Raw genomic sequence first — 23,772 nt, 5'->3', positions numbered from 1 at the left:
CTCACACACTTATAGTGAGAGACTTCAATACCCTATTCTCACCAATGGACAGGACCATCAGACAGAAACTTAACAAAGAAACAAAGGAAATAACAGAAGTTATGATCCAATTGGGATTAACAGACATCTATAGAATATTCCATCCAAACACAAAAGAATATACCTTCTTCTCAGTGCCACATGGAACCTTCTCTAAAATCGACCACATGATCAGCAACAAAGCAAACCTCAACAGATAAAAAAAAGGAACAACCCCTTGTATCTTATTGGACCACCATGCTTTATAGTTAGAATTCAACAACAACACAAATTGCAGAAACACTACAAACTCATGGAAATTGAACAGAGTGCAATTGCACCATTCCTGTTTCAAGGAAGAAATAAAGAAACCAAAGACTTCCTAGAATTCAATGAAATGATGACACAACATACCCAAACTTATGGGACACTTTGAAAGCAGTGCTAAGAGAAAAGTTCATAGTACTAAGTGCCCACATGAAGAAACTAGAGAATAGTCACACCAGAGAGTTGACATCACAATTGAACGCTCTAGAACAAATGGAAGCAAACTCACCCTGGAAGAGTAGACACCAGGGAATAATCAAAGTGATTATTTGATTATTCCTGAAATAATGAAGGTTGAAATCAATGAAGTAGAAACAAAGAAAACAATGCAAAGAATCAGTGTAACAAAGAGTTGGTTCTTCAAGAAAATCAACAAGATAGATAAAGCTTTATCCAAATTAACTAAAAGACAGAGAGAGAACATGCAAATTAACAAAATCAGAAAGGAAAAGGGGAACATATAAACAAACACTGAGGAAATCCAGAGAATCTTCAGGTCATACTTTGAAAACTTGTACTCCATAAAATTTGAAAATCTAAAGGAAATGGACAATTTTCTGGATAGATATCACTTACCAAAATTAAATCAAGAACAGATAAGCAATTTTATCAGACCTGTAAGCCCTAATGAAATAAAAGCAGTCACCAAAAGTCTCCCAACGAAAAGAAAAAGAAAAAGAAAACAATAAAAAACACAAGGTTTCGGTGCAGAATTCTACCAGAAATTCAAAAAAGAGCTAATACCAATACTCCTCAAATTGTTCCACTATTTTTATGAGGCTATAATTACCTTCGTATTCAAGCCACACAAAGACACAAGTAAGAAAGAGAACTACAGAATAATATCCCTCATGAACATTAATACAAAAATACTCAATAAGATACTGGCAAAACGAATCCAAGAACACATCAGAGAAATCATCCATCATGATTAAGTAGGCTTCATACCAGGGAGGCAGGGATGGTTCAACATATGAAAATCCATCAATATAATCTACCATATAAACAAAGGGAGAAAGAAAAATCACATGATAATCTCACTAGATGCTGAAAAATCCTTTGACAAAATCCCACACCCCTTCATGATAAAGGGTTCCTCTAAAACCGGGAACAAGATAAGGCTGCCCACTCTCTCCATATCTCTTCAAAGTTGTCCTTGAAGTTCTAGCTAGAGCAATAAGACAGCAAAAGGAAATCAAGGGAATACAAATGGGAAAGGAAGAAGTCAAACTTTCACTATTTGCAGATGTTATGATTGTCTACATAAGTGACCCGAAAAACTCTACCAGGGAACTCCTAAAGCTGATAATCACCTTCAACAAAGTGACAGGATACAAGATTATCTCAAAGAAATCAGTAGTGCTACTATATACAGATGATAAATGGGCTGAGAATGTAATCAGAGAAACATCACCCTTAACTATAGCCTGTAGGGGAAGCAGTAGCCATGACTACTTAGGGGCTGGCTACAGGTGTGCCTGACCACGCTTGTGAGGGCGTGGTCAGAGTGACGTAATGTGACTGCGTTTGTGCTTTTCGGTTTCTCTTTGCTGCTTGCTGTACAGACCTCTACCACGCTGGCTGGCTAGGTTGCTCTGTAAGTAAGGCTTTTCCCTATTAAATACCCTTATATTTCTACATGACTCCGTATTGGTAATTTCCCACTATATCTGGTTGTCAGGAGTGGGATATTGGAAACCTACACCCCATTTGGGACAGGCTGTGGGTTCCATCTGGCCCGCGGCCTAGGCCCGGAAAGCACCCTCTCTCCACAGGTGCTCCTGGCTAGCAGCCAACCTGCTGCTGCTGAGCTGCTCAGAACCATCCACCCAGCTCGGAGACAGTTTCTAGCTGCCTAGAGTCGAGGTAGGCCTCGGCTTTCAGCAAAGGCTTCCCCTGGCCACTGCTGCGGGAAAGCCGAATCTGTTTCAGTGGTTGAGGCCACAAGGCCGTATACTCTCTAAGATAAGTGCAGCTGCTTTTGTGACCTCTCTCCACCGCTGACCAACTGCTGCCAAACACCTCGTAATAACTGAACGCCTGTGCTACCTTTGGGTCAAATATATTTACTGCATCTGGAGTAGAAATCAGGTAAAATTATGGCGGAATATTTATCATTTGCTAAAATTGGTAATATTTTTGCTTATTACGTGAATTCACTGTTTGAGGAGGATGTTAATGTGCCAATTACTGGCCTATATGCCATAATGGCAGTTAGCTTGATGGTACAAATAGTATTACTAGCCAGAGGACTCAGGAATAGGGATAAGGATAACCTCACCACCTATATACAGGAAATAACAGCTTTATGCAGTGAGGTTTTGGAGAACAGATTAGGTCAGACCACAATTGTGCAGCAAGTGGAACAGAAATTGGATGATAAGCTTGGCTCTGTGTCCAATACACTAAAGACAGAGCTGTCTGATGAGATGCAGTGTATTTATGATAAGATAAACACAGAGAGATCCTCCATGTCTGAGGCCTTTAGAGGCTAGGCTGTCAGAAGACCATGACCAGCTAAAGAATATCTGTAGCCAGTGTGGTAGAGGTCTGTAGAGCAAGCAGCAAAGAGAAACCGAAAAGTACAAACGCAGTCACATTATGTCACTCTGACCACGCCCTCACAAGCGTGGTCAGGCACACCTGCAGCCAGCCCCTAAGTAGGTGTGGCTACAGCTTCCCCTACAATAGCCAATAAAATATCTTGGAGTAGTGCTAACTAAACAAGTGAAAGATTTGTATCTCAAGAACCTTAAAGAAAGAAATTAAAGAAGATACCAGGATATGGGAAGATTTCCTATGCTCTTGGATAGGTAGGATCAACATATTAAAACTGGCAATCTTGTCAAAAGTTATCTACAGATTCAATGCAATCCCTATGAAAATACTGGCACAATCCTTCACAGAACTTGTAAGAATAATACTCAACTTTATAAGAAAAAACCAAAGACCCCAGATATCAAAAACAACCCTGTACAATAAAGGAACTTCTGGAGGCATCACTATCCCTGACTTCAAACTGTTATCGAGCTATAGTCCTGAAAACAGCTTGGTATTGACACAAAAATAGACAGGTAGACCAATGGAATTGAATTGAAAATCCTGATATTAACCCACACACATACAAACATCTGATTTTTGACAAAGAAGCTAAAATTATACACTGGAAAAAAGAAAGCATCTTCAACACATGGTGCTGGAACAAGTGGATGCTGGCATGTAGAAGACTGCAGATAGATCCGTATCAATCACCATGCTAAAACTTAATTCCCAATCGATCAAAGACCTCAACATAAATTCAGCCACACTGAATCTCTTGGAAGAGAAAATGGGAGGTACCTTTGATTGAATTGGTATAGGAGACCACTTCCTGAACGTAACACTGGTGGGATAGACATTGAGATTGACAATTAATAAATGGGATCTCCTGAAACTGAGAAGCTCATGTAAGGCAAAGGACACCGTCAACATGACAAAACCTCATCCCACAGAATGGAAAAAGATCTTCATCAACCCCATATCTGACAGAGGGCTGAACTTCAAAATATTCAAAGAACTCAAGAAGCTTGTCACCAAAACACCAAATAATCCAATTAAAAAGTGGGGTACAGAACCAAATACAGAATTCTCAATAGAGGAATCTAAAATGCCTGAAAGACACTTAAGAAAGTGCTCAGCATCCTTAGCCATCAGGGAAATGCAAATCAAAACAACTCTGAGATAACATCTTTCTCCTATCAGAATGGCTAAAATCAAAAACACCTATGACAGTTTATGCTGGGGAGGATGTGGAGAAAGGGAAACACTCCTTCATTGCTGGTACGAGTACCAACTCATACAGCCACTTTGGAAATCTGTATGGCAATTCCTCAGGAAAATGAAAATCAGTCTACCTCAAGATCCCGCAATTCCACTCTTAGGCATATACCTCAAAAATACACATTCATACTACAAAAACATCTGTTCATTTATGTTCATGGCACCATTGTTTGTAATAGACAGAACCTGGAAGCAATGTAGATGCCCCTCAACTGAAGAATGGATAGAAAAAATGTGGTACATTTACACAGTGGAGTACAACTCAGAGAGGAAAAAAAACAATGAAATCTTGAAATTTGCAGGCAAGTGGATGGAGCTAGAAGAAACCATCCTGAGTGAGGTAACCCAGTCACAAGAAGACAAACATGGTATGTGCTCACTCATGTATTTATATTAGACATAGAGCAAATGATTACCAGCCTACAATCCACACTGCCAGAAAAACTAGGAAACAAGGAGGACCCTACAAGAGACATGATGGTCTTCTGGAGAAGAGGAAAGGGACAAGATCTGCTGAGCAAATACAGAGCATGGGGGGAGGGGAGAGGGGAGAGTGAGCTAGGAGAATGAGAAGGGGAGAAGAGGAGGGCTGAGGAGGACATGAGGAAGCAGAAAGATTGAGTCAGGGGAAGAATAGAGGAGAGCAAGATAAGAGATACCTTAATAGAGGGAGCCATTATAGGTTTAAATAGAAATCAAGCACTAGGGAAATGTCCAGAGATCTACAAGGATGACACCAGCTAACAATCTAAGCAATAGTGGAGAGGCTACCTTAAATACCTGTTGGGAGCTGCAAAGTACCACGCCCAAAAGATGGCGCTGGTTTCCGCCTTCTGCCAGCCCGATGTCGAGTGCTCTTTGTGGTAAACAACTCCTAATTTGGTAAAGGCCATGTATCCTCTTAATTCTGCTTGGAGACAACCTATCCTGGCGCACCACGTAGGGTTAAGTGATTGGTAGATGTAGACTATAACAGGCCCTGTCTTCCTCTACCCGGGGCCACCATTCACTGTAAATCAAGGTTCCCGATTACACTGTGTGAAGAAGATTCCTTGGTGTTGCGTCGTTCTTGCTGGTCAAGGGTGGACGCAACAAATACCCTTCTTCGATAATGAGATTGATGACTACCTTAAATGCTATCCTGGAGCCTTCATCTAGTAGCTCATGGAAGCAGAAACAGATACCCACTGCCAAACACTGAGATGATCTGGGATCCAGTTGCAGAGAGGAAGGAGTGATGAGCAAAGGGGTCAAGACCAGGCTAGAGAAACCAAGAGAAACAGCTGACTTGAATAAGTGGGAGCTCATGGACCCCGGACTGATACCTGGGAAACCCAGCATAGGACTGACCCAGATCCCCTGATCATGGGTATCAGTTAGGAGTTCTGGGTCCTCTGGAAATGGATCAGTATTTAGCCCTAGTATATGAATTGACTTTGGGAGCCCATTCCACATAGAGGGATACTCTCTTACCTAGACACACTGGGGAGCGTCTAGGCCCTGATCCAAATGATATGATAGACTTTGAAGATCCTTTGAAGGCCTCACCTTCCCTGGGGAGCAGAATGGGGATGGAATAAGGGATTGGTTGAGGGCAGGGAAGGAGGGGAGGGGGACAGAACTGGTATTGACATGTAAAACAAGCTTGTTTCTAATTTAAATTAAAAAAGAAAACAACAGAATTACAACAAAACTATTAAACATGGTGCCTAAGACTAAAGTCTGGATTACAAAGGGAGAAAAATAAAGATAGAGCAAATGGAGGGAGTAAACAAGGAAGTTGAGGGAGAAAGAGAGGTGTGAATTACTTCCCTGTCGTGAGATGTGAATGGAGGAGCTGTCCTGAGACATGAAATGATAAACCACCAGTATTGTTTAGAAAAATCAAGAAAATGAATAGGTGGAACTGGAGAGAGGACTGAGAGGGTAAGAATGCTTGCTCTGCAAGAACCAGGATCTGAGCTTGGATCCCTTTGCCCACATAAAATAGCCTGGTATGTACCAGTGGAGAGTGCCAGAGATGCCAAGTGCTATGTGGAGCAGAATCCAGAGGATTACCTCTGAGGACTTGTTTCTCCAGCAAGAGACTTCATCTCAAACAAGCACAGCAGAGAATGACAGAGTAGGACCCTAATGCCCTCCTCTGACCCTCTGACTTCTGTGAGCATGTGTGCACAACTGCACACATATGGACACACACACACACACACACACACACACACACACACACACACACACACACACACTGTGATGTGTGACTGAACTGTTCAGCCACATGCTCCTCTCATGATGGACTCTTCATATAATCTGCTGCCCATGAAACTCTCAGATGAAATGAGGTCAGGAGACACTGTAATTTCCTCACCAACAGTTCCTGGGGCCTCATTGTGTCAAAGAAGGTCAGATCACTGAGCTCTGATCGCATTTGGATCTCTTTCTTTTCTTTGGATTCAGTTTTGGCTTTGCAAGTCAAGTCTATCTTAGCCGATGGTAGTGGTAACAATAATCTGTGAAGATTATGTAGCCCCACCCCCATAGTCAAGGGAGCAGTGAAGGCCCCTGTGTCTGGTCTCCAGTGCTAATGGGCTGGGCAGCGCTGCCCTGCCCCAGCCACCTGCAGTTCGGGCAGAGTGTTGTGGAGTACTGAATGGGTGGGTTTGGTACTAGGCTTGAAATACTTGGGCTTAAGTGTAAGCTCTATTTACTTATTTGCTTTTTTTTTTCAGCATATTTGGGGAAAGGAATCAAAGCATCAACTTCCAAATCCCTCCTCTGTAGCGTGATAAGTTTTAGGTAAAGATTAAATGAAATGACCCCTGAGAACAAAATTTCAACAAGCAAAACCCGATGCACAATGTTTCCTCAATGAAGCAATAAACAATGGGAATGAACACCATAGGTGGAAAATTAGTCAGTTTCTCATAGATAGACAAAGGATGACAAGCCAAACAAACATTCCCGACCTTGCACACAGGAGATTACTTGGACAACCTTCTACCATGAGCAGATGACAAACAACCTTGGGTGGAAACCACCTGAGGAGGCTGGGTCTTTCAGTCAGTGTGCCTCACTTCAGGGTTCTAAACCCTTTAAATGACTCCCTTGTCTCCACAGTATTCAGACGGCACTTTTATTTCCAATTTAAGCAGCTCACCTTTGGTTCTTAAGAAGGGACCGCATAGGCTCCTTTGGAAAGGCAGCGCTGCTCATTTCCAAGGTTTTGTCAGCATAGACAGAACCTATAGAATGCTGAACTTGGTAAAGGATTGAGAAGACAATCCATGTAAGAGTTGCCCGGGGTGCAGAATACGGTGTGACTGGAATGCACAGCACATGTCCTCTTGTAGTACCTGGCCTATGTCCTCATTCCTGCCAGATCAGTGTCCGTATCTTAGCCCTTAGCAATGGGCTGTAACTTCTTGTGCCATCTTCCAGAATCTTAACTGTGAAGTCGTGATTCTCTCTAGTTTAAATTATGGCTCTTAGCATGCTGTCGGGTGCTAGAAAGGGAAGATAATTTAGAAAACCAAGATTTCACTTGTGGTCCATTTCTATTAATAGATATGCGTGAGAGTCATTTTGCCAGGTCATTGCAAGGACTGAAGAAGAAATCATACCCCAAAGATTCTGCAGTGCTAGGTAATATGGCTGCTGTGCACACCACACCTCGGTGGCTGTACACTGTGCACCACTGTCCACGGTCAGCTATAAGCGCCTCAACGGTGGTAACCAACCAGTTTTAACTACTGAAAGACTTAACTACACAAACCTCCTGAGACTCACAGCTTGGTTTGAACCTCTCCCTTTGCCTTCTGTCTACACTGGCTCTGCTCACAATGCTGTAGGGCCCAACAGATGGCAGAGAAGTAAGTGTCACAGAGACCCTTAGGAAAGGTCCAGCAATTGCCCTTCCACTTAGAAGCAAATACATAACCAGCTCACTATGGATAGAAGTAAAGTTATTCAAGATGATAACAAGCAAATGGAGCCCGTGAGATGGATCAGCAGGTAAAGGTGATTTCTGTCATACCTGGGCTCCAGTTCACACTTAGGACCTCCATGGCAGGAAGAAGAAACTGACTCCCACAAGTTGTCCTCTGATACCCACGTGTGTGCTATAGCATGCAAGCATTCACACACACACACACACACACACACGCACGCACGCACGCACGCACGCACGGCACGCACTCACACGCACGCACGCACGCACACACACCACACACACACACACACACACACACACATACACACACACCACACACACACACACACAGACACGCACGCCAAATAGATGTAATACATTTTTGAAAGAAAAAGCAAAATTATTTTAAAAGATTTCTTCTAACTTCAGTTATTCGTGTGCATCTGTGCTTACGAAGCAAGCCGACTGCAGCTTCCAGAAGAGGGTGTGGAGTCCGTCAAGAGTGAGTCATAAGTGGGTTTGAGTCACCAGATGGGTACTGGGAACTGAACTCAGGTCCTCTACAAGGATGATGTTAGTCACTGATCCATCTCTCCAGCTGCACAAACTATGTTCCAGACTTTTAAGGTGTCATGTGGATTTCAAGCCAAGTAATTACTTTTAAAGAATGAAGTGTTACTGTCTCCAGCCCTGATCACAGCCATTCCTGCAAATGGCATGTGTGGGAGGCTGTCTCAAAGCTGACCCTTCCCTTGCAAGTGGACATGTGATATTTGTTGAAGCTGTTTTACAACATGATCCAGAATTCTGGAGGCCCTGAGGCTGCTTGCGGTGTCCCGTGCTTGAGCTGTCATCATGTGGGTGACATATGCTTGTGTGTTAACACTGAGGGCTCTCCCAGTTTGGCAGGCTGAAAGTGGCTGGAAAACCTGTTGGAACACTCTCCCAGGTCCTGCCTGTCTTCCAGGCAAAGCGAATGTCACAGACAACATGGTGGGCAAGAAATGAAAGTAAACATTTACCCAGGAATCCTTCCAGAACCCTCAGTATTAATTCCTGTCTCTCACTGAGCAATTAGATGCTTAGGATGGATGGCATGAAAGTTTTTGAACTTTTTTTGTAGTGCATCAAATTAAATATCAAATTCTTGAGGTTTTATGCCTCCAAATATATGAGTTATTCTATGTAATGCTAGTTTGTAGCTACAAAGATCTCTGTTTTTCTAGTGGTCATGTGCACAGTTTTCATCCATTTGCCCTGTCTATAACTGAAGTGCATATCTACCTGAATCCTTTCATTGTTCTTCCTAACCCTCTGCCCACTTCACCTTACCCGCTTGTGGTGGCTTGAGTGAGAATGCCCCATAGGCTCAGATGTTTGTGTTTGAGTTCTTGGTTCCCAGTTGGTGGAACTGTTTGGATGGGATTAGGAAGTAAGTTGTTTGAAAATGGCCCCCATAGGCTCCTAGATTTTAATACTTGGTCACCAGGAAGTGTACTATTTGAAAGGATTAGGAGGTTTGGCATTGTTGAAGGAAGTGTGTCACTGGGGCTAGACTCTGAGGTTTCAAAAAGCCCATTCCAACTCTCTCTCTCTCTCTCTCTCTTTCTCTCTGTCTCTCTCTCTCTCTGTCTCTCTCTCTCTCTCTCCTGCCTGCATATCCAGATGTAGGACTCTCAGTTACTTCTCCAGAACTGTGTCTGCCTGCATGGCCCCATGCTCCCCGCTATGATGACAATGGGCTAAACCTCTGAAATTGCAAGCAAGCTCCAATTCAATGATTTCCTTTATAAAAGCCACTACGGTCAAGGTGTCTCTTCGCCGTAATAGGACACTGACTAAGACAGGAGGGGTGACTCTTTAGAGGAGGTATATCACTTCGGGTAGGCTCTGGGGTGCCACAAGATTGCTGCTGTCATTCCTAGTGTGCTCTCTGCTTCCTGCTTGTTTATCAAGACGTGAGCTGTCAGCTACCTCTCTAGCCATCTTTCTCCATCCCTTGCCTCTATGACCATAGTCTCTAACCCTCTGAACTGTAAGCCCAATGAAACACTTTCCTTTACAAGTTGCCTTGGTCATGGCAGCTTATTACATGGTCTTATTACAGAAATAAAAAAAGTAACTAACGACTTCTCTTTGGATATCTTTTAACTTCTATTTTGAAAGGTAGTGGCCCACTTTATTATATTCTTTTAAGATGTGAGCTCTTCAAGAACAGGAATGTACCTTAAGCATTTCAATTATCAGTGTTGTGTTCCTTCCAGAAATGTGCACATAGGAAGCAAATGAATTTATATTTCACTTTTGTCATCTACTTCCATTTGATATGCTACTTTACAAATAGGATGTCAAAGTTTTCTGATGGAGGGAAGAAAACTTCATCCTAAAATATAGTGAATTGTATCATCTCATCCACAAACCAAATATCTAAATTGTAGACATACTCCTTTTTGAAGTATCAGAGAATAACACACCAAAAATACATGTACCAAAATGCCACTATAGCACAGTTACTTTCACTAATTTAAAATAGCACAAGTGGAGGATTTCCTCATCTTTTAGAACAAGAATGCCAATTAAATCATGGATAATATAGAATGGTGACAGGAGTCTCTATACCCTGTATAGGTTCTATTATTTTGATAATAACATTTGCAGATATAACCAAGTTGCTTAGTCAACTTCAGGTATCTACTTAAAGTCCACAACAAGTCTTCCTGTGAGGGGCAGAGTAGGGGGTGATGAAAGGTGTGAGTACAGCAACATGACTACAATTATCAGACACCAGAGGAGGCGAACAATGGAATTTGTAGATTTTCAGGAGAGAGAGCAAGTCTAAGGATGCTCTGCATTTGTATCTGACTCCAGAAATATAATTGAATGGAAGAAGCTACTGCTATTATTTTGTCAAATGGACACAGTATCAAGCTGCCTTCAAATAAATTCTGTTTGAACACAGATTGGTGCAGATTCAGTCCCTGTCAGAGCAGTTCATCTTAAAAAATGGACAGTACTTGGTAATACAGAGACTCACAAGTAGTCAAAATACAGAGAACAAGTGTCCAAGGAGGGTTCAGCCATAAATGGGATATCTATATCACACACACACACACACACACACACACACACACACACACACAGAGAGAGAGAGAGAGAGAGAGAGAGAGAGAGAGAGAGAGAGAGAGAGAGAAGACAGACAGACAGGACAGAGACAGACAGACACAGACAGAGAGACACACACACAGACAAACACACACAGACACACACACACACACACACACACACACACACACACACACACACACACACACATACACACACCCCGTCTTCTGGACTGGTCAGGAACACTGCAATCAGGACTCAGAGTGGCTGCAGTTGCCTCAATGCCTGCACAGGATCAAGTCTGGCTACACTCCAGCATGCATGAGGAGTGTCATGAGTCCTCACTTCTGGCTGGGACCTAATGACAGCTGATTACAGCTGCAGGGAGGGAGAGTCATCTCTTCAGAGCTGAGCTTCCTGCGGCCGGCCATGCTTCAGTGGATGGATTAGCAGCTATGTGGATAGTGGCAGCACTAATTGGACATAGTGTGTTATAAAGAAGAAAGAGAGGGAGATGCAGAGATGAGGGAAGACTTGGAGGCAGAAGGATGCTTGAAGACAATGAAAATTCATTGTACATATGTAACATATGAAATTCCCAAAGAATTAGTAAAAAGATTCTATCTAAAAAAATTAACCACCACAGTTTTTCTTCCGTTTTAAGCCACGGAGTTTACACATTTTGTGGTTGCAGCCACAGGAACACAACATGTGTTTATTAGGACCTGATGCTAATCCCCTGATACTCAAGCACAGGATGGTATAAAACAATGACAGAAACAAAAAGATGCTACAAGAAGTCATCCAAAGGCCCCATTCTCACTGACATCAGCCACTTAGCACAAGCAGTCACTACCTCTGCACACTTGCTAAGGAATTTAAGATATGACAAGGATTAAAGATGGGCTATAAACACCTAGAGAGAACTATGAAATTAAATATGAAAGCCATTCATGGCAATTTCCTGGAAAGCTGAAGTGTCCATAAGAATAGAGTAAGGCCAGGCACTGGTGGGGCACACCTTTAATCCCAGCACTTGGGAGGAAGAGGCAGGGATATCTCTGTGAGTTTGAGGCCATCCTGGTCTACAGAGTGAGTTCCAAGGCTATGCAGAGAAATCCTGTCTAAAGAAAACTGAAAAATAAAAATATGAGTACAGTATGTAGGGTTGTTTGTGGGGTTGGGCTGTGCTGTCTTCTGTGACTGTGACTAAATAGCTGGCAAAAGCAATGTAGGGAAGGATGGGGGAGTTTACTCTGACTGACAGGGTTTTATGTGAAACTGCCTGTAATAGAGCAGAAGAATTAGTGACAGGAGTGACTTCACAGCTGAGTTAGCAGCACTGTGAGTCAGCCGGGTCACATCATGTCATCAGTCAGGAGTAAGGGACTCAACAGGAATAATATAATGCCAAGCTACAAGCCTCACGGCCACACTCCCTCAACCTATAGGTAGGATACACATTCTAAGGTCCCAAACCTCCCCACATAATGCCACCAGCTGGGGACAAAGTGTTCCAGCATGTGAGCCTTGGGAGGATGCTATCTGTAAGAACCATGTTGGGACGGAAGGTAGGTCTTTAGTACTGGACCCTATTTCAGTGAAGGATTAACTCAAGTCTTGCCACTCACATTCCTGTTTACATTTTACGGCCATGAGCATGTTCTTTCCTTTGAAAAATTGCCAGTTTCATAGCATTTAACATTCAAATAAAGATAGGTAATATACACTGTATGACAATAAGCTTTTTCTGAAAACACTCCTGGAATCCAATATCTCTTCAAATAACTTATTGAAGATTCATGTTTCACACTGAGAATTCCAAAATAAATTGCTACAGAGGAGAAAGATGATTGAATAGTAACTGGGATTGATATATAAAATAAGATTGCTTCTAATTTAAATAAAAAAAGATTGAGTAGTACTACCTAAATAAATTTAGGACAGTGAGTAGCTGGGTGGGGCTTTGCCTCTTATTCGCTAGAGTCCTGGAGGTGGGAATCTACCTCTGGTTCCACATCAGGAACACTGTTGCTTTATTCACACTGCCTTATTCTGAGTACCTTGGCCTAGAACATCCAGCTGAGATTGTGGAATCAGAACCACCATTCAGGAGGCCCTGAAGGCACAGGGAGCGGGAGTGTACGAGAAGACAACTCCTCAAGTCTGCTGCTCTTCCCCTGTCAGAACTGGGGGGAAGGTGATGTTTCAAGTGGAATGAGAATTAGACGGGATGCAATGTAGTACAAAAAAAAAAAAAAAAAACACCTCCCTAGGAAGTTGGACACTGATGTAGAAACAGCTGTCTCTTTGATACATGTATTGAGCTTGTTGTATCTTTTCTGATAGCTTTTTAAAAATTGTTTTTTACCTTTTATTTTACTCTCCACTGAAGTTTTTACTATGGAGACTTTGGAAAGTATTTAAAAACTTTCAAAGAATAATACATAATGACTTGCAAAATTCTGACATTTTTATTAATTAATCTTTTGAGACATTTACTCTTCTGATTCCTCCACTTCCTCCATCTTCTTTCTCTTCTTCCATCACCTCTACACACACACACACACACACACACACATACACACACACACACACACTTACACACACACATACACACACACACACTTACACACACACACTTACACACACACTTACACACACACTTACACACAAACTTACACACACACACACACACACTTACACACACACACTTACACACACACTTACACACACACTTACACACACACTTACACACACTTACACAACACTTACACACACACACTTACACACACTTACACACACACACTTACACACACACACTTACACACACACACTTACACACACACACACACACACACACACACACACACACAGGTTCCTTGAACTACTTGAAGACATCATGATACCCTCTGTAAAGTAGAAAATGGAAAAGGATAGACATATGTGTGATATACTGGGAGGAGACCTGTGATAGAAACAATGTGGGGATGGCATAGCTCAGTTTTGAATGTCTATTAAAGACTCACATAGTGAGGTGTATGAAGCATCCAGGCTGTAGGTCACCAGGGGCATGTTCTTAGAGGGACTGTAGCACTCTAGGCTCCTCTTCTTTCTTGCTTTCATGTCTCAGCAAGCAATTTTAAGGCTTCATTGTGCTTCAATCTCCGGAAGTGATATGGAGGCACCCCATGTATTTATAGAGCCTAAGTGCAATGGCGTCTAGCCATGGAACCTTCAAACTGTGAGCCAAAATATCCCTCAGATATTTGCTCCAGTAATGGAGGGCTGACTAACATAGCAAAGTTGAAAGGAAATTGTATGGAGATAGTTGAGAGGCAAGTGAGGGAGAAGGAAAAGCTGGGGACAGAATACTGGAAGAAGACAGCTTCCCCAGGCCAGCCTTGGACTCTTGAGTACCCATCTTCATCCTCACAGTGTCATATCATATGACAATAGTTAACGATTAGCGCATGAGGTCAAAGGCCCTAAGGTATGTACAGAGAAACTGAGCAAAGTGGGAAGCAAACAGGAAAAGCCATAGGGGTCCCGCGTTGTTACACAGCCTGGAGTGGCTGAGGCTCCAATACGGTGTCTTTTGTGTGAGGCAGGAGAGAAGTAGTTGGACAATGGGTGGAGAATGGAGTGTTACGGAGAGGCAATAGCAATCACAAAGGCATAAGGTCTGTAGGGAGGCCATACACGTAGAAGGGAGGCCATGTGGCTGGAGCAGAATGAACCGGAAGGACTGCAGAGGTCCCATCTGGTCAGCCTAAGCAAGGACCAGCTGATGCAGGCCTTTGAGGTCACCGTGCTGCAACCTTTACTGCAAGTGGCTTAGACACTGACTAGAAAGCTTGAGCACAGGAATGACATGATAAGGCTTAAACAAGTTTGCTTTTTAAATTCTTTGTTCAGGTTAGAAAAAGTGATTAGAAGAAATCACAAGAGTGATATGAGATGGATGAGGAAGTTACTTTGGCTCTCTATGTGAAAGAGAGAAGAGGGAGTGATTTAGATCAGGATGAATTGGACGGAGACAGCGAAGAGTGATCCAATTCTGGGCAAGCATTCAGAAGAGTTCAGGGAGATCCCAAAGAGCCGATGGCTTATGTGTCAACTGATCTGCTTGTTTCTATTATGATGACAAATATGTTTTCTAGCTTAGCTGCTTCATACACGGCAGAGCACTTGTCCTGTAACAAGCTGTTGTTATATGAACTTGTGTGTGCCTGACTGTATTTATGTATGCCGGGTGCATGCAGTACCTGAACAGGCCAGAAGGGGGAGTCAGATGCCCTGGAACTGGAGTGAGCCACTGGACCTGGGTGCTAGGACCCAAACTCCAGTCCTTTGATAGAGCAGTGAGTGATCTTAGACACCAAGCCATCTTTCCAGTCCTGTTTTACTTTTAATTTTATTACATTTATCTATTGATTTGTGTGTGAGGAGAGGAATGCATACACCACAGTGCATGTGGAGGTCAGTGGACAACTCATTGGTGTTTATTCTCTCCTTTCACCATGTTGAGCCCCAGAGAACCGAACTCAGCCAAACTTGCCATCCAAGTGCCTTTGCCTGATGAGCAGTCTCCCAGACATGTAAATCTTATTTTCAAAATGAGATAGTACTCTATATGACAATGTCTAAATAGAAAATTTAAAGAAATTACATAATATCCTTCTTCTGGTATTAATGGAAATTACTGTTACAAAAACCACAATAGGTTATTGCATATGGTCAAAATATTTTCAAGTACAAATTTTCGAAGGATTCTAAGTGTGTGATTAATTCGGTTTCTCCAAGTACAACACTAATAAGCACACAGCCCAATTATAAAATCATTACTCTATGTGCCTGATGATCCAGTAATGTTTGCAGCAGATTTTGATGAAGTATGAAGTTCTAGGATGCTCCATTCTGCCACTACACAGCAAACAGCACTGGGAGAGACGGGGCTGCTCCTTGTGAAAGCCAGACTGTGCCAGGATGTGAAAGCCTGCACAGAACAAAACATTCACCTGCCACCATGCAGCTGGCTATATCTGACATAGTCCAAGCACAGCTAAACAAACAGAAGCAAGCCACCTGCCATATCGTACCTGATAGTAACTGGTCACTAAAGTCTACATGAAATTCTCATTTTACACCATCATTTATACTCTCCTTGAAGATGCTCTGGACACTCTTGAGACACAACACTAAATAGTAAAATAATTTGGCTCAGACTAAAAGACCAAATGGAGCATTGGAGTATACAGTAAATGCACTATTTGGTATTCGTTGGTATTTAAACAGGGCATGATGTTCAGTTTTCTATTTTCTTGAAAGTAGACCTTTATTTGTATCATTTTAAGTACATATGAATGCACATACTTTGCATTGAATGTATTTTATCATCTGGAACATTAACAAGTCATACTTCTAACATTTTTGAACATGTCCCAGTCCTGGGGCTTTGTACATGCTATACCAGCCCCTCCCACCTCACGGTTTGTAGTTCAGAGTCAGGAAGACTGAGTAGCTTCACTCTCACCCCTACATTGTCACTGCTTCAAAACCCTGGCTTCAGTGACACTGCTCAGAACCACCCGGGATGAGGCACTGAAGCACATTCTGTATGTGAAATCACTGGTGACTGTATGTAGAAGAGGTGACAATGTCAAATAAACACATCTGATGGGGGTGTCCTGTATGCTGAGAATATATGTTTCTCTTATTGGTTGATGAATAAAGCTGTTTCGGCCAATGGTCAGGCATGATATAGCCAACTAAGAAGTATAGGGGATACCAGACTAGGAGAATTGTCGGAAGAAGAAGAGAGAGAGAGTGACTCTTCAGGAGACACCATATAGCTACCGGAAAGGTTGGATGCATGGGCATTCTCTGTTAAATCAAGACCATGTAGAAATACACAGATTAACAGTTATGGGTTAATAATTAAGAGAGAGCTATCCAGTAAGAAGCCTAGGCCATTGGCCAAACAGTTTGTAGTTATCATAAGCCTCAGTGTGTTCATTTGGGACTGAACACCTGCGGGACCTGGTGGGACAGAAAGTCCGTCATCACACATACTCTCCTGACTTAGTGCTAAGACAGGGTCCTTTATGCTGTTCTACAGAGTATGCATATGTCCAGCAGAGCCACTCCTTCAGATATGCTCTTCAGAAGAGCCCATCTTTGTCCTTCCTGTGCTGCTATAGAACCCAACACATAGAACACTTAGGAAATGTTAAAGTTGTCTATGGCCATTCCACCCTGAACACGCCCAATCTCATCTGATCTCAGGAAATGTTAAAATGAATGGCACCTCAGGAAGAGGAAGCAGGTGGATGAATGTTGCTGACTCCTCAGTTCACCCAGGGGTGCTCCTAACCCAACGTCACTCCTACTGCACCAGTACTAAAGTCTCTTCTATCTATAAAGACTATTTTTATAGGTTGCCTACATTTGGTTACATACGTTGAAGACGATCTTCAGCTGGTCATTCCATTTTGTGAATGTAGAGCTTTTAGGAGGCGGGGTCTTTCTGGCACAAGTAGGCCAATAAGGTAACTCGTGTTAAGGTCATACCCGACATTGACTACTCCCTACTCTCTCTGCTTCCTACTCTGCCAGGATGTAAGAAGTGCTTTGTTCCTGTTCCTGCTCCCATAGACAGAATTATTCCCATTGTGCCTTTCCTGCCATGAAGGACACATGTTTGTCTAAAGCCATGGCTGAAATACACTCTAGATTCTTAAATTGTTCTGTCTGGACATTGGTCACAGTGACAAAGTGACCTATAACATATGAGAAAAAAATTCAACTAGGTGGTTGGATGGGGAGGTCTAGGACTCAGAAGCAAAAACTGTGCTAATGATGAACAATTGAGATTTGAATTAAAGACAAGACTATTAGTTTGCAAAAACAATTCAAATGGACAAACATGGTTGCTGGGCACAGCATAGACACACGGAATAAGAGATGATCCGAGGGAGTGAGCAGTACCAGGTTGACAGGAGGAAGAGTCCAGATAGTGTGTTTTGCCATTTTTGTTTGTTTAGTCCTTAAAGACAGCACATGTTTAAAATTAAAAAAAAAAAACTGTTTACAGATAGAAACTTGAAAAGAGAAAGGATGCCAACCCAGAGGCTACCAACTCTATAGAACTCACAGATAGCTGTGGACAATCAACAAGGATACTGTCAGGAGCTTTGGTCAAGAATGGAAAACTGCACTTTATGTTATCCAGACCTGTCATCTAGAGTGTGCCTAGAGTGTGCCTCTCTTTATCTTATGTCTCTAGTGAATAAAACCTGCCCATCCTTCAAGGCTAGACTCAAACCAATCTTCTGTATTGTGGCTTTTCTCACTGCCACTACCAAGTGCCTGAGGAAACACCTTAAGAATTGCAGGGTGGATTTGGACTCAGACATTAGGCATGAAGTCCCTCATGCAGGGAAGACACAATGTTAGGCACCTGAGCCAACTGGTCCCATTGTGTCTGCAGTCAGAAAGTAGAGAGAGATGAATGATGGCTTCATGTCTTCTCCTATTTATCCAATTCACTTTCTCCTATTTATCTAGCCCAAGACTCCATCTCAGGAGTTGGTGTCATCCATTTTCAGGGTGAGTCTTTCCTGTTGACCCTGGAAGCATCCTCATGAGTATAGTGTTTCCATGCTTGTTTGGTGTCAAGTTGACAATGAAGGTGACCTAATAATGTTATCTCCATTTCTTTTTTAATACCTACTTCCTTGTTTTATTATTATCCCTTCATATTTTCACATTCTTCATTTTGAATAACTATTAGCTTCTGTTCCTTACCTACTGTATTAATTACTTTTCTGTAGCTGCAATAAAGCATCAAGATCAGGGTAACTTAAAAAATTAAGTATATTTTGTTTATAGGTCCACATCAGTGGGAGAGGAATGACAGCAGGCAGCTAGGCCTGAAAGCTGAGAGATCACACTCAGACACAGAACTGAACTGAAGCAAGGCTGTAAACCTTCGAATCTTCCTTCACCCCAGCAAGACTCCACATGCTAAAAGTCCCAAACCTCCCCACACAGTGTCATCAACTGAGAAACAAGTATTCAAATACATAAGCCAATGTGGGACATTCCTCACTCCAATCACCATAGCTATTTTCCAGTTTCTAGAGAAAAGTGATTGATTTTAATCTCCATTCTTTTCCTTTAGGGCAAAGATACATAATGGTTAGTAAGGAACATTTCATAAGTAATTGAACAGGAAGAAATTTTTATCTTGAAACAAGAAGTGTTCATGTGCACGATGGGGAATCATTCTTCAATGCAAACAATACATTTGTTCCCTATTCAACCTACTCATAAGACCTCTTTTGACTACACTCCTACCAAGATATTTTATTGAGGATTTTTTCAAGCTGATGCCTACAAAAGCTAATGAGTTTCACCCATGCTATTAGCTATTATCCTTTCTTTAAAATAAAAGGGTTTTTATTGGGGTGTCCATACTTAGCTGCATTCCAAATGCTCTGAAATGACGATTATTAGCATTTAAATAGAACCTCACATGTTCAGGAGGTATAGCCATGCTTATTACCTAATGTAATGGTCACACTATTATCTTCCATTGAAAAAAAAATCTTCAAATATAATATGCTATGACATATGACGATCACAAAAGCCTGGGGGTGATAGCATCACAAATGGTTTGCATTTGCCAGCAGCTTCAATTTTACGGTATGAAATTGAAGCATGGGCAGCAACTTGTACTTTTCCAGCCCTAAAACTTAGCATGCAATGTACAGCTCATGGCACAACTACACAGACAGAAATCCCTTCCACAATAACTGCCATTTGTCAAGAATCTTTTCTTTTCAAAAGTGTCTTAATCGCCACAGGACAGGAGTGAACACTAAAGAGAAGCAGGCTGTTTGAAACTCAGTAAGACCATTCAAAGCCAATCTCAGGCTGTGCTCACCCATAATACACTCCTGATTTTTTGAGAGCACCATAAGAGAACAGTTAGGCCTTCAAAGAATAAATCTCAATTCAAGATCCCCATTGGCTTCCGACAGCTAGCTCATCATCTTCCCATTACACCACTGTATCTTGAAGGAATGCCAGGATTTTCCCTTTCACCCTCTTTATAGATGCCAAGTTCATATTTCCAATCTTCCATGGCTTAATTTTGCAGCTGATGAAGTCTTAGAGAAATAGTAGATGAGGACTGAAGCAAGGATGATAAGAGAATCATGGTACAACTTGAGGTATATGATAGAATATGGACTTAAACATCTTTTAATTCTGCGAAAAATGATATACTTTATTTCTCAAGAGACAAATCTTTATTTTCTCATTGCCATTTCTAGATTCACACAGAGAGAACATGAAGTAGTATAGGGAGTTGTGGGTGTTCTCAGCTCAGTTTACCACTAACTAGTTGGTTAATTTTGGGGAAAATTAATGAACCTCCCTGGGAAAGAGGCCAGCTGTACAGTATTAAAATAAGAAATTGAGTGATAATAGTCATTTAGGTTTGATATTTTGATGTCAGATTCTGCAAGTGGATATATGAAATTACAAAGTAGAAGTCCCTATATTGATGTGATTAGGAACCTGGTGTTTTTTAATGTCATGCTTGAGCAGAGGCCATGCTAATCTCTGTGTTGCTCTGATTTTACTATATGTGCTGATGAAGTGAGCATGCTTTTTCCTTCTTGATGGGTAGGGCAGGAATTGCTGTTTTCTGTAGCACCAATGGAAACCTCCCATGTCTGCATTTCCTAGAGGCCATCTGTCCCTGACCACTTCACAGCAGCTAATGTCCATCTGGTTTGCAAGTATAATTCCAATTTCATTGCTTTTCTTTTCTCTTTGTACCTCCGGAATTCACTTATTTTTGAAATTTTTGTGTGATTTTACTAGAAATAAAGTTTTATAATTGGTTAAAAAAAAGGAACCTGGTGTTTCTATTTTGGCAGGATGAACTCCTTGATACTCAATTCATCAGTCAAGAATTATCTGAGGCAAATCTGTTTTCTCATTTATTCTTTTAGAATTTTGTTTGTGCCTTCTTATTCTTATTTTAGATAGACTGTTGCTATGTAGCCAGGAAATCATTAGATAAAACAGGCTCTCTTCCCGTTTGTAGTCATTCTCCTGCCTTCAAATCTTGAGTTTTGAGCTTAGGCACACCATCATGCCTGACCTCAAATGATGTTTCAGTCTTAACATATTTAGGTCAAGGTCCAACCATTTCTGAAAACAGTGTGTGTTTCTTAGCATTTCCATGGGCATTCACTGAAACAGTTTGAATCTGGAACAAGTGTCTATTTATGGATTTCACAAAGAGGTTACAAAAATGTCCAAATACCAAGAAAAGAATAATTTTAATTGTAAAAATTGTAAAAAAATATCTGAATAAAAACATATATTTAGATAAGAAATATGTACAAATTCAGCCAGAAATAAAAAGTGAAATAATCAATATAATAACAGAATGACTCAAGCAATAACGACTCATTTTGCATATTTAAAAAGATAATTTAGGTAACATGGTTTCACAGATTAGACTGAGGAGCATGTGGAAGACACAGGTGGCCCCGTGTCAACAGAGTGAGGAGCTGAACTTTCCTTAGTCAAACTGGGTTTCCAGCAAGAGGGTGTCTGGACAGCCAGCCACAGGTGTCTACCTGTCTGCCTATCCTTGCATTGTAAGCCGGCACCATCGTATCTGCTCTTCATGTTTTAAAGTCAGGCAATTTATCAATTCAGCTCTCTCCAAAGCCCTAATGGTTGTTTTCCTTTAGTGTTTACTCAAGTCCTGTAGCAATTAAGAGTGAAGTATAAACTAACTCCTCCATGATCTTGAACAACTTATTTGAATTTTCCTAGTCTTACTTTCTACACACATGAAAACGTGATGACCTAATGTCTGAGCTGTGACCATTTTCTGTTCAAAATAGTGACAAATGAGTCATGCCAATATTAGAAGATCACTAAGAGGAGGTAATGACTCACAGCAAAGCGTGTGAGTTACAAATTCTGTCATCGAAGTCTTATTTGCTGGAGTAGCTCTCTGGTAGTAGCACTTGGTGTTTTCTTGAAGATGTTCACAGAGACATATTTGAGAGGTTAGTGGGTCTTTTTTTCCAAACACAAGGCCAGAACACCACTTTTGAGGGCCCAGTTATCATTCATGAAGTTGAATATTGTAGTGTGGATGTCAACAACCATGCACTCTGGAGGTTTGGTTAGGGTGCATCGCAGAAGGGTTTAACATCCTGGTTGTTGGCTTGTGACTAACGTGTGTGATTGATGATCAATAGGGAGCACGCTTCAAATGAGTGTTCTCTGTGGTGTGTGTGTGTGTGTGTGTGTGTGTGTGTGTGTGTGTGTGTGTGGTGTGACTGTGTTATCCATATTTGCAATTAAGGCGACTGTCTTTTGGGCACTTGACTTGTGGGAAGATAAGTCAGGTAATATATGGGTTGCCTAAAGAAAATGTATAAGTGGGGAAATCACAACAAAAACTGGATGAAACCAAGAAAGAGAATATTATGGGAAGAAAACTAAGCTTTTTACATGTCTGTCAAACATACAGCATAAAGGAAGGTAGTTTAGAAAGAGAGTATTATGGGAAGAAAACTAAGCTTTTTACATATCTGGCAAACATACAGCATAAAGGAAGGTGGTTTAGAAATGTATCCTTATTGTTTTTCATAGGAGTTTGCTTTACAGAATAAGAAACAGTAAATAAAATGGAATGCCCTGATCTATTTCAAGGGCTAATGGCACAAGTGAGTTCTAACTTTCTTTATAGAGACAAGGCTCCGTAAACAAGGCTGCCCCTACTTGCAAATTGGCTTCTGCTTGGCATTCTACATTCAAAGTACTGCACAAAACTTGCATAACTTTATGATACTACACAAGGGTGGCTAGTTTGTATGATGTATGAGATGATCACATCTAACCACTATATGGATGTACATATGTGCCTGTGTGTACACACACACACACACACACACACACACACACACACACACACACTTATATATATGAAATATTCTTAATTTTTAAGAAGTTGAATGTTTCATCAGAGTCTAGGTATTTCAGAAAGAAGGAGGGCCATGAACAATAGTTGTGGTTTTGTGAAAAGCAGAGTGTGAAGAAATTAGTCAAATTCATGAATTTCATCTGTTGAGGACAGGGATTTTCTGAAGCAGAAACAGGATAAGCTTAAAAGGAGCGTGGGCAAATATGTCCATTATCAACAGAAGTTGGTGGCTGTTATAACACTAACATCATACCTGTACCTGTTTGGGCACCATAAATAATGTCTCCTTACAGTATATGAAGAAGACCTATACGAGGCATAGGGAAGGAGGCTGCCAGCCAGGCTGTTCTCCATTCTGGTAGCCAGGCTTCGGGGACTGTTGCATGCTAGAGAACACCATCTCTCCCTGCTCAGAGTGCAATGCTGGTTTTCTCTGAATACAGAGCACTTCCTGTGTGCTGCCATCCTAACTATTGCCCCTGACTTTGACATTGCAAGGTACAGGCTTTGGAGGAAAAGGCCTCTTCTCCCTAGAAATTAAAAGGACAACACA

The 23,772-nt window shown here is 41.6% G+C and overlaps 1 protein-coding gene and 1 non-coding gene across 2 annotated transcripts in view; both read right to left on the bottom strand.

The window, feature by feature from the left end:
* Nucleotides 1-23,772, bottom strand: part of Tnni3k (TNNI3 interacting kinase) — a 276,112-nt gene that overhangs the window by 116,819 nt on the left and 135,521 nt on the right. The gene's annotated exons all lie outside the window — the stretch shown is intronic.
* LOC113833453 lies at nt 20,765-20,868 on the bottom strand. Its single transcript, XR_003481139.1, has one exon. It is a non-coding gene; the product is annotated as a U6 spliceosomal RNA (small nuclear RNA).

This window comes from Cricetulus griseus (assembly GCF_003668045.3).
Source record: "Cricetulus griseus strain 17A/GY chromosome 1 unlocalized genomic scaffold, alternate assembly CriGri-PICRH-1.0 chr1_0, whole genome shotgun sequence".
In the NCBI taxonomy this organism is placed as follows: domain Eukaryota; kingdom Metazoa; phylum Chordata; class Mammalia; order Rodentia; family Cricetidae; genus Cricetulus; species Cricetulus griseus.
This window is presented reverse-complemented; position numbering and strand designations above follow the sequence as displayed.